The sequence below is a fragment of the Penaeus japonicus genome, unplaced genomic scaffold (genome assembly GCF_977035675.1).
Source record: "Penaeus japonicus unplaced genomic scaffold, GWHDUDI00000001_assembly GWHDUDI00000003, whole genome shotgun sequence".
In the NCBI taxonomy this organism is placed as follows: domain Eukaryota; kingdom Metazoa; phylum Arthropoda; class Malacostraca; order Decapoda; family Penaeidae; genus Penaeus; species Penaeus japonicus.
The window spans coordinates 910,912-923,386 of record NW_028234405.1 but is presented as its reverse complement, the minus strand read 5'-3'; positions in this window follow the sequence as shown (position 1 = coordinate 923,386).

The following is a 12,475-nucleotide window of genomic DNA, read 5'->3' as shown; positions in this document are numbered from 1 at the left end:
TTTATATATATATATATATATATATATATAAATACATACATACACACATACACACACACACACACACACACCCACACACACACACACACACACACACACACACACACACACACAAATATATATATATATATATATATATATATAAATATATATACATATACATACATATATATATATATATATACGATTAGATATATATATATATATATATATATATATATGTATATATATATATATATAAACATCAAATAAACATGTTTTATCAATTTCCTTTATAGAGAGATCCATAAAGTGGGGGGGGGGGGGATATATTAAGAAAGAGCAGTGAGGGTAAGAGAAGAGGGGGGGGGGGGAAGGACACAAAGTAGAGGGGGAGCCAAAGAAAAAAAAAAAAAAAAAAAAAAAAAAAAGATAGAGAGGGGGCGAGGAGGAGAACGGCTTATGTGACGTAAAAATAGGGTGGGTGGGTGGGAGAAGAAAGGGAGGGAGGGAGGGGTAAGACACAAGGGACTGAGTTTATAGATGGTTGCCTCATCCTTAGTCAATGAATAAATGAGTAAGTCTTAGGGAGTCCATTGTACAGTTACAATAGCTATTCTTGTATAAACGACGGATCAGACAATCGGGTAATGTATTAAGTTCTCGGAATCACGAATAGATTAACGTTAAATAACTGTCTATTGACATTCTTAAACAACATGTGTATTTCCCAGAATAGAAAGTCATATATTTCTACTATGATAATTTGTACTATAATAAGAAGTACGAAGAAAAGGGAGGGGGAAATAAAATGGAATTAAGGAAAACGAACGCAGAATTAAGTACAGTTAAGCACATGTACTGCAATTGCATTCGTGAGTATTTACTTTCGTGCGTATATTCGTGAGTATATGTGACAAGACTTTATAATGATAAGTTGCTGAAAACCCATATTGCGAAGATGATGTGTTTCTGGAAGAATTACCGAGTCACTTTAGACATTTTGGGAAGAGAGTGACAGAGAGTTTTGTTTGTTTTTGTTTGAAGAAAACTGTGCTTCGTTTTTCGTCCTTTTTTTACATCCGGTATTCGTCCGTCTGGGTTCGTATCGTTCTCTCTCTCTGTTCCTCTGTCTGTTTGTCTCTGTATCTTTCTTTGTCTCTCTGTCTCTCTCTATTTCTGTCTGTCTCTGTCTCTTGTCTCTCTTTGTTTCTCTCTCTTTCTCGTCTGTTTCTTTTTCTTGCTTTTCTTCTTGTTTTACATATCAGTTCCAAACTATGTTTTTTTTTTTTTTTTTTCTCCAACATTTTTTTTACATATGATAACAATATCGATTTGCAATAATATCTATCGCTTTATTTTCATGTAAAACAAGAAATCAAGCAAGAAAAAGAGAAAGAGAGAGAGAGAGAGAGAGAGAGAGAGAGAGCGTGAGAGAAAGAGAGAGACAGAGACGCCCAGAGAGAGAGAGAGAGACAGAAACAAAGACATAGAAGACAGAGGCAGACAGCGATAGACAGATAAAAATAAGGATCGTGTTATTCCATTCATACTTAAAAAAAATACTTCGGTAAAAATCTGTAGATCTGCAAGTAATAAATTGTTCTGCAAGTATAATACATATTATTGAAAAAACAAACAAAAAAACAGAAGATGAAAAGATGAATTTCAAGAAAACTCACTGGAAATTTCAAGCTGTACAGTAAGTGATAGAAAAAACAAATTTACTTTTTTTTACTTCAATTGAAAATAACCTTAAAGATGACCGTATATATTTAAATGTTATTACTGAAGACTTGAAAAATCTTATATATTATTCGAATTATCATAAGCATCAATACAACTACATTTCCTGCCATCTTGTGTCTCTCTGTTCGTTGCTCATTTTTATTAACTTATTTAAAAGAGAGAGAGAGAGAATTAAAGAGCAAAGAGAAGTTTGGAATCATTTTTTACTTATAGAAAGAAGATAACTTTTTGAGGGCGAGGATGAGATCGTGTGTGTGTGTGTGTATGTGTACGTGTGTGTGTGTGTGTGTGTGTGTGTGTGTGTGTGTGTGTGTGTGTGTGTGTGTGTGTGTGTGTGTGTGTGTGTGTGTGTGTATGTATGTGTGTGTGTGTGTGTGTGCGTGTGTATGTATGTGTGTGTGTGTGTATGTATGTATGTGTTTGTGTGTGTGTGTGCGTGTGTATGTGTGTGTGCACTGTGTGGTGTGGTGTGTGTATAGAAGTGTGTGAGTGTGGTGTTACGTTACGTGTACGTGTTTGTGTGTGAGTGTGTGTTTTGTGGTGTTGAGAGTTGTGTTGTGTGTGTGTGGGTGTGTGTGTGTGTGTGTGTGTTTGTGTGTGTATGTAAGTTTGTGTTTGTGGTGAGTGCGTTTTTATGTAATTGTGTTTGTGTGTGTATGAATGTTATGTGGAGTGTGTGTTGTTTGGCGTGTGTAAGTGTTTGTGCCTGTTTGTGTTGTTGTGACTGGTGTGTGTGTGTGTGTGTACGTTGTGTGTGTGCTGTGTGTTTTAGAGTGTGTGGGGGGTGGGGTGGTGGGGGTTGGTGTTGTGGGTGGGTGGGGGTGGGTGGGGGGGGGGGTTGGGGTGGTGGGGTGTGTGGGGTGGTGGGGTGGGTGTTGTTATTGTGATGGGTTTGGTTGTGGGGGGGGGGGGGGGGGGGAGTGGGGGGGGTGGTGTGGGGGGGGTGGGGGGGGGGTGGGTGGGTGGGGGGGGGTGGGGGGGGGGGGGGGAGGGGGGGGTGGGGGGGGGAAGGGGGTGGGGGGGGTGGGGGGGGGAGGGGGGGGGGGGGGGGGGGGGGGATGGGGGTGGTGCGTGTGTGTGTGCGTGTGTGTGTATAAGTGTTCTTTTGTAAAACAATTTACCCAGTTCTTATAAGATTCGTTTATTACCGTTAATTAAAATTTACGCCTCTTGTGGAATAACGATAACGAGTAAGTTATTAGATATTTAGTTCCTCAATGATTCCGTATTTTAAGATGTTCAAATTCATATATGTTTAGCATAAGAAGATTAATTACAGTTAATATCCTTATTAGCGAGAATGCAAATGACCTGAATAATTATACTTGCTAACCTTAAGATGATTGAAGGAAGAAACAGACGCACAGACAGAGAAGGAGGAAGACAGAGAGAGGGAGATAGGGAGGGAGGGAAGGAGAGAAAGAGAGACTCAAGGAGAGAGAGAAAGAAATAAGAAATGGGAGAGAGAGAAGGGGGGAAGGGGGTGAAACAGTCAGAAAGAAGACTGAAATTAAGGAAAAGTAAGATAAAGGACAGAGAGGAAGACGGAAAGAAAGAGAAATAGAAAGACAAAGCGAGAGAGTTAAAAAAGAGAAAGAAAGAGAAAACACGATAGTTAATTAATTTCCGATGATAAACAAGATATCCTTCAATACTAAAATTAACCTAATAACTAATATTTATTTCACTTAAGTAGATTAATTACAAATCGACTAATATCCTTATTAAGGAGAATGCAAATAGTGTGAATTATTTTACTTACAATCATTAAGATTGAATGAACAGATTCAAACAACAACAAACCAAATAAGAATGGAAATCAAAGGAAAGGAAAAAGTGACAAAAAAAGCCTATAATATAAGAGTAGGAGATATATAAGGCCCGATTTTCTCCTTCCTTATTATATCTCGGTGGTACAGTCGGCAAAGCATCTAACTCTCTTTTCAATAGACCAATCAGGAATGGAAATAGTAAAAGGAAAGGTAAAAGGGACAAAAAGCCATTAATAAAATTGTTTGCAATATATTAACCTCAATTTTCCACATATATCTTTAGATCTCGGTGGTACAGTCGGCAAAGCATCTAACTCTCCTTTCAATAGACCAATCAGGAATGGAAATAGTAAAATGGTTAAAAGGGACAAAAAGCCATTAATAAAATTGTTTGCAATATTTAACCTCAATTTTCCACATATATATCTTGATCTCGGTGTCAGTCGGCAAAGCATCTAACTCTCTTTCGATAGACCACTCAGGAATGAAATAGTAAAGGAACATAAAAAGTGACAAAAAGCCTATATTAAGAGAGTCCTGAAAATACATAAGGCAAAGCATGTAAGTCTCTTTCCAGGGTTGGTTCCAGCTTTCGGAGGGTTCTCCGTTTTTCGAGACCAGTGAAGTCTTTCCTCGGGAAAAGTTAACAGGTGCCCTTGGCACTTGCTCGTGTTTGGCGGTTCACGAGCGTTCTCTTCGGAGATAACGTCCCCCACTCGAGGTCAAAGGTCATTCCGGTCGGCAGTCACGCAGGGAAGGCAGCACAGGCATCTGGATTATAAGTTGGTTCAGATCTGCATGAGGTTCTGGTTCGGTCCGATTGGCTGGTTGTTTTGCAGGGATTTACGATCAGTTTGGAACAGAAAGACATGGATTCTTCAAAATATTTGAAACTTTGTTGTTATTAACCTAATTTCTAAACAATAGCAAATCTAGGTTAAGCATAATCAGAGAGACGTATTATCTTCATTATCACCATTTTCTGAATTACCTCCCCCATCTCCCTCCTCTTCCCTCCCCTTCTCCCCTCTCTCCTCCTCTTCTCCCCTCGCTTTCCTACAACAATTAAATTGCCTTCAGATCTCCACACACTATATATATATGATTGTCCAGAGCCAAATTACGATGGAGTGAGGTTGCCAGTTACTTATTAATTACACTTGTTGCTCTTGCACTGAGGCGGCCGTCAAATATTCACGTGGGTTTAAATTATCATCGTTTACTCTCTGTATTTACATGCCTATTAGCACAATATTCTATTTTGACTTTGAGGTTTGATATATTGGAAATATTTCTGGTGCCAAGGGATTTACGTGCTTTTGTTGAATATAGAGATAAGAATTGAAAATCGTGTGTGGGAGGAAGAGTATTAAATGCTTGTTTACCATTGATTTAATATGCAATCGTGCAACCGTTGATGAGAAGGGAATCAAGTTGCATTTCCTTGCTTTGTGTAGTATTCCTCTCTTTCATTTATCACTTTCATATTATTGTCTTTTTGGTTGTCTTCGTTCAGTCGTTAATTCTGTTGTTGTTTTGAAAGGAATCTAAGTACAGTACGTTCTTTTCTGGTGTGTTATATATTTTGTATCTCTGTGTGTATATGATAATTTATTTCTTATATAGTTCTTTCCGTTTTTTCCGTTGTTTCCTCTTCCTTTGTATTTTTCGTTCTCTCTCTCTCTCTCTCTCTCTCTCTCTCTCTCTCTCTCTCTCTCTCTCGCTATCTCTGTCTGTCTCTCTTTCTCTCTCGCTATCTCTATCTCTGTTTGTCTGTCAATCTGTCTCTCTCTCTCTCTCTTTCTCTCTCGGCATTTCTCTCTCGGCATTTCTCTCTCTCTCTCTCTCTCTCTCTCTCTCTCTCTCTCTCTCTCTCTCTCTCTCTCTCTCTCTCTCTCTCTCTCTCTCTCTCTCTCTCTCTCTCTCTCTCTCTCTCTCTCTCTCTCTCACTCACTCACTCTCTCTCTCTCCCTCCCTCCACCTCTCTCTCTTTCTCTCTTTTTCTCTTTCTCTCTCCTCTCTCTTTCTCTCTTTTTCTCTTTCTCTCTCCTCTCTCTCTCACTCTATCTCTCTCTCAACATTCCAAACTTGATTTATGATTCCTTGAAGGAAGGTCAATGAAACTCATGGAAAAGATATATCTGTTTGTATACAGAAGGAATAATCGGTAGAAAGAGAGAGAGAGAGAGCGAGAGAACGAAATTGAGAGCGACCTAGAGCGAAAGAGAGAGAGAGAGCTAGAGTGAGAGCGAGCGAGAAAGAGAGAGAGAGAGATAGAGAGAGCGAGAACGAAAGTGAGCGAGAGAACGAAAGTGAGAGCGAACTAGAGCGAAAGAAAGAGAGAGAGAGAGATAGAGAGATCGAGAACGAGAACGAAAGTGAGCGAGAGAACGAAAGTGAGAGCGAACTAGAGCGAAAGAAAGAGAGAGAGAGCTAGAGCGAGAGAGAGAGAGAGAGAGAGAGAGAGAGAGAGAGAGAGAGAGAGAGCTAGAGATAGAGCGAGAGCGAGCTAGAGAGAGAGAGAGAAGGAAATAGAGAGCGAGGTAGAGCGAAAGAGAGAGAGAGCTAGAGCAAGAGAGAGAGAGAGAGAGAGAGAAAGAGAGAGAGCGAGAACGAGAACGAAAGAGAGCGAAAGAACGAAATTGAGAGCTAGAGAGAGTGAGAGAGCGAAAGAGAGAGAGAGAGAGAGAGAACCAGAAGAGCAAAACAGCTCCTGACTTTGGGGGGAAGTTGGCACACTGAATGTTTGATACCTCCAAACGAGGGAAACGTGTTACTCATAAATACGAGAACGCCCACCTCCGACTCACAGCCGACCCGAGAACGCTAAGATCTCGCTCGCCACAGCGCCGCGTCTTGTTCGACATACTCATTTTCATCAGCTCTCTTGCTACTGTCTTCCCCCTACTCCTCCTCCCTCCTCTCCCTCCTCCTCCTCTCTCCTCTTCTTCCTCCTCCATCCCCTTCTCCATCCCCTTTTCCCTCCTCCCCCTCCCCTCATACTCCTTGCACCGTTTCTTGTTTTTTTATACCTCTCCTTCCCTTCCTCCTCTCTCCCCCCTCCCTCCCTCCCCTCCCCTCCTCTCTCAATCCTCTTTCTCTCTCTATCTCTAATCTCCCTCTCACCCCCTCCCATCCCCTTCCCCCCTCTACCCCTCCCCTCACACCTCCTTGCGACCTGTACTCTTGTTTTCTTATACCTCTCCCTCCCTCCCTCCCCTCCCTCCCCCTTTCCTCTCCTCCCCCCTCCCTCCCTCCCCTCCCCTCTCCCCTTCCCCTCCCTCCCCTCCCCTCGCCTCGTCGCCTCTCTCCCCTTCTCCCTCCCCCTCCTCCCCCTCTCCCTTACACTCCTTTCCCTGTCTCTTGTGTTCTTATACCTCTCCCTCCCTCCCTTCCTCCTTCCTCTCTCCCCCTTCTTCTCCCTCCCTTTCCCCTCTACCTGCTCCCCTCTCCCTCTCCTCCTTCTATCACCCCCCATATCCCCTATACCCCACCCCCCCTAACCCCTCACAACTCCTTACCCCGTCTCTGTTTCTTGTACCGCACCATTCCCCCACACCTCCCCCCCCTCCCTTTCTCCCCCCCCTTTCCCTTCTCTCCCCTTCTCCCTCTGCCCCTCCATCCCCCATCCCCCCCATCCCCTCCCCCCTCCCCCTCACACTCCTTACCCCGTCTCTTGTGTTCGTATACCTCTCCCTCCCTCCCTCCCCTCCCTCCCCCTTTCCCTCTCTCCCCTTCTCCCTCTCCCCCCATCCCCTACCCCCTACCCCTCACACTCCTTACCCCGTCTCTTGTGTTCTTGTACCTCTCCCTCCCTCCCTCCCTCTCTCGTAAACTTCCTCTCTAACCCAACCCCATCCCCTTCTCTCTCTCCTTCTCTTTCCCCTCCCCCCGTCCTCCTTCCCCCGCTATTTTTTACCCCCTTCCCTCCCTCCCCTCTTCTCCCCTCATCTTCCCTCCATCTTCTTTGCTCTTAGGAGAGTATTTGCTTCTTAGGCATATCTTTTCTAGAACATTAATTATGTGTTATTATTTCTATTATCATGTGATCATAGTTTAATTATCCATTTCATTATTATCGTTGTTATTATTATTGCTTTTATTATTATTATCATGATTATTATCATGTTTATTGTTATTTTTCATCATTTTCTTTATTGTTGTCATTTCCATTCACATTATTATTATCATCATCATCATTATTTTTTTATCATTATCATTATTATTGTTATCATTATTATCATCATTACTACTATTATCATCACTATTATTATTATCATTATCGTTATTATTGTTATCATTATCATTGACATTATCATTATTATTGTTATCATCATTAGCATTATTATTATTATCATTATCTTTATGAAAGTTATTGTTATCATCATAATTGTTATTGGCATAATTATCGTTATCTTATTTTTATCTTCATTGTCGTTATTATCATTACATTCATTCTTATCATTATCAATGTTATTAGTGGCGTTATTATTATTATTATTATTATTATCATTATTATTATTATTATTATTATTATCATTATTATTATTATTATTATTATTATTATTATTATAATCATTATTATTATCATTATTATTATTAACGTTACTATGACTATGATAATCTTATCGTTATTATTTTCATCATTATCATTAATCTCTCTTTTCCTTCTCTCTCTCTCCCTCTCTCTCTTTTTCCTCTCCCTCTCGACTCTCTCATCTTCCTCGCTCTTTCCATCACCCCCCCACTTCCTCTCTCTCCTTCTCTCTCTTTCTTCCTCTCCCTCCCTCCCCCCATTCTCTCCCTCTCCCCCCTCTCTCTCTCTCTCTCTCTCTCTCTCTCTCTCTCTTTCTCCCCCTCCCTCCCCCCATACTCTCTCTCTCTCCTTCTCTCTCTTTCTTCCTCTCCCTCCCTCCCCCCATTCTCTCCCACTCCCCCCTCTCTCACTCTCTTTCTTCCTCTCCCTTCCTCTCTCCCCCCATCTCCCCTCCTCCCCCCCTCCCCCTCTCTCTCTCTCTTTCTTCCTCCCCCTCCCTCCCCCATTCTCCCCCCCCCCTCTCTCTCTTTCTTCCTCCCCCTCCTTCCCCCCATTCTCTCCCACACACCCCTAACCTCTCTCTCTCTTCTTCCTCCCCCTCCCTCCAACATTCTCTATCTCTCCCTCTCTCCCCATTATCCTCTCTCTCTTTTTTCTTCCGCTTCTCTTCCCCCCCCCCCCCCCCCGCTCTCTCTCCTCTTCCTCTCCGTCCTTCCCCTTCTCCCATCTCTCTTCTCTCCTCTCCCCCCCCCCCCTCCCCCCCTCCCCCCACTACCCCCCTCCCTCTCTCTCTCTCTCTTTCCTTTTTTCTCTCTCTCTCTCCCCCTCCCTCCCCCATTCTCTCCCACTCTCCCCTACCTCTCCCTCCCTCCCCCCATCCTCCCTCCCCCCATTCTCCCCTACACCCCCTAACCTCTCCCTCTCCCTCAACCATAAGGACTCAAAATCATTCCGCCCATGTACGCCCATGTATGTCCCTGTACACTTGTAGACCGCATACCGCCACGCTTGTGTATTAATGTGACTCTTAAATAACACATAAACGCACCAACTGGAGCCTTTCTCGACATTCCTGACCCTGTGTCTTATATCTACATCTTCTCTGCTATGATGCCTGTCTACTTGTCATCTGAATAAGATATTATCTGTGATGGTCCTTTCTCTTTGTCTTTCTTGTTTGTTTGTTTGTTTTTGGTTTTTGGTTTTTGTTTTTTTGGGGGGTGTTGTTGGTGTGAGGTTTTGGTTAGTTTTTGCTTTTGTTTTTGTTTTTGGATTTCTTGTTTGGTTTAGTGTGGTTTTCGTTTTTTTTTTTTTTTTTTTTGGGGGGGGGGAGGGTGGCTAATTCTTCGATAATGTCTTATTGAAAATCTCCACTATTTCTCTTTCTTCTTCTTTTTATTTCTCTTCTTCTTTCTTTTTTCGTCGCTTTAGTTCTCGTCGTGAATGTGGTGGGATGAAAGTCTGTATGGTTGTCTGTGTGTGTGTGTGTCTTGTGGTTGAGGCTGTCTGGTTATATTTTCAATTTTGTTAATCAAAATTACGTTTCTTGATTTATTGCTAATTAATCTAACTGTTTGTCTATGCTCTCTCTCTCTCTCTTCAACCATCCAAACACACACAAACTCACTCCTCTCCTCAATCAGCGTCACCCCCCCCACTCTCCCCCCTCTCTCTATTTTATATTTTTATCTCTATCTCTCTCTCTATCAATCTCTCTCTCTCTATCAATCTCTCTCTCTCTATCTATCTATCAATCTCTCTCTCTCTCTCTCTCTTTCTCTCTCTCTCACTCCTCTATCTCTCTAGCTATCTATCCATTAAACTCTCTCTCTCTCTCTCTATCTATCTATCTATCTATTTATGTATCTCTCTCTCTCTCTCTCTCTCTACTAACTCCGCTCTTCACTTCTACACATCACTTCAATCGTCATCTCTCCGCCATCCTCTCTTTCATCTCCCCTCTCTCTCTCTCTCTCTCTCTCTCATCTCTATCAATCAATCTATCTATCTATGTATCTATGTATCTAAAAAATTTATTCTATCTATCGAATCTATCTATCAATCTATCATATCTATCTATGTATCTGTGTATCTTATCTATCTATCTATCACATCTATCTAATCTAATTCTATATATCTTATATAATATATATTTATATATATATATAATATATATATATAATATTATATTTATAATATGTATGTAGTAAAATTATAGATATATACACATAATTCTATTTATCTATCAAGCTCTCTCTCTCTCTTACTCTCTCTCTCTCTCTCCTCTCATCTCATCTCCTCTACTCTCTCTCTCTCTCCACTCTCCGCCTCTCTCTCTCCTCTCTCTCTACTCATTCACTCCTCTTTCCCTCCTCTTGAATTACCTTCGTAGAGGATAATACATCCCACATTCACTAGATTTCACAAATCGATATTGGAGAGAATTATTACGTTGTCTGTGAGATATTACTATAGTAATTACAGCATTTGGTATATCATTGTTTATAATATTCTTTCATCAGCAATATGGTTGTTTTTCGAATTCCTCAGTTAATGGAAGGATTGCGTCTTTATTTTTTGGATTCATTATCATCTGGCTTTGGTCTCACTATTTTCTTTCACCACTCCCTATTTATCTATTCATTTATTCACAATCCATGAATCTATCTTTCACATTATTTTTTTTTTCATCTAATTCATCCGTAACGTATTGTACCTGATTCAACCATATTTTTTACCAAATCATTCAATTCAATTCATCATTATACCAATTTAGGTCGATTTCTGTGTTATATATATTGGAATTAATTAGTTTATGTATTTAATATGTATTTTACCATGTCTACTTATCACATATCAATAAAATGCATCTATTCAAGCATTCATCCGTTCCCTAATTTATTATTATCTATCTATTTCTTATTCTTATTCATTTGTTTATTTATCTATTTATTTATTATTAATATTTTCTTTTTGCATTACGTTCTATTTATGTCTACGGTATTCTTTGCGTTCACTCGATACTTCGCTGTTATGTAGATTTATTTAATGGTTACGTAACAATGCTTTCAATTCCAGTTCAGTGTGAAAATCCTGTTATATACTTTGGTTGAGGGTGAGGCAAAAGTTTATAAGCATACTGAGAGAGGGATGGGAGGGGGGGGGGGGAGGGGAGGGAGGGACGGGGAAGGTGAAGAGTGTGACTAAGGAGGAGGGAAGTTGAGAGGGAAAGTGAGGGGGGGGGAGGAGGGAAGGGGGAAGAGGGACGGAGGAACGTGGTGGTTTGAATTGAGGAGGGAGAGAAAGGGGGGAGGGAGGGTGGAATGGGGCAGGGTTGCAAGGGTTGGCGGGTAGGCATTGGAGGGAGGGAGGGACGTAGAATTGAGGAGGGTGGGGAGGGAAGGAGGGAAGGTAGACAGTGAGGGAGGGAAGGAGGGAGGGAGGCAGAGAGGGTAAGAGGCGTAAATGAGTGAGCGAGTGAGAGTGAGGGAACTGAACGACAGTAAGGAGGGTGATAGAGTGACAAGTAGAAAGACCTCTCTCTCTCTCTGTCTAAGCCTCTCTCTCTCTCTTTCCCTCTTTTTCTCCCCCCCCCCCTCTCTCTCTCTTTCTCTCTCTCTTTCTCCCTCCCTCTCTCTCTCTCTTTCTCCCCTTTTTCTCTCCTCCCCCCCTTCTCTCCCCTCCCACCACCCCCCCCTCCTAACTCTCTCTCTCTCTCTCTCTCCCTCCCCCCTCTCTCTCTCTCTCTCTCTCTGTCTAAGCCTCTCTCTCTCTCTCCCTCTCTTTCTCTCTTTCTCCACCCCCCTCTCTCTCTCTCTTTCTCTCTCTCTCTCTCTCTCTTTCTCCCTCCCTCTCTCTCTCTCTTGTCTCAACTTTCTCGTACCCTTCCTCCCTCCAGCCTAGCTACTGTATTGTATTCGTCGCACTCAATACGCGCATTATATCTCTTCTCTCCAGCTCGATCTCGATATACTCTTCGCTTTATCTCGCACTTTCTCTCTCACTCTGAACCTCCTCCTCTATTCTATCTCCTGCTTTCACTCCCTCTCTCTCTTCTCTCTCATCCCGTACTCTCGCCTCTCTCTCTCTCCTCTCTCATCTGCTTTCTCTCTCTCTCTCTCTCTCTCTTCCCTCCTCTCTCTCTCTCTCTCTCTTTCCTCACCCGTGATCTTTCTCTCTCTCTCTGAAGAAAGAACCCTCTCTCTCTCTCTCTCTCTTTCTTCTTCTCCCCTTTTCTTTCCTTCCCCCTTCTCTCTTCCTCTTCTCCTCCTTTCTTTCCCCCACCCCCCTCCCTTCCCCTCTCCCTCTCTCTCTCTCTCTCTCTCTCTCTCTCTTTCTCCCTCCCTCTCTCTCTCTCTTTCTCCCTCCCTCTCTCTCTCTCTCTCTCTCTCTCTTTCTCTCCCCCCCCCCCCCTCTCTCTCTCTCTCTCACTCTCTCT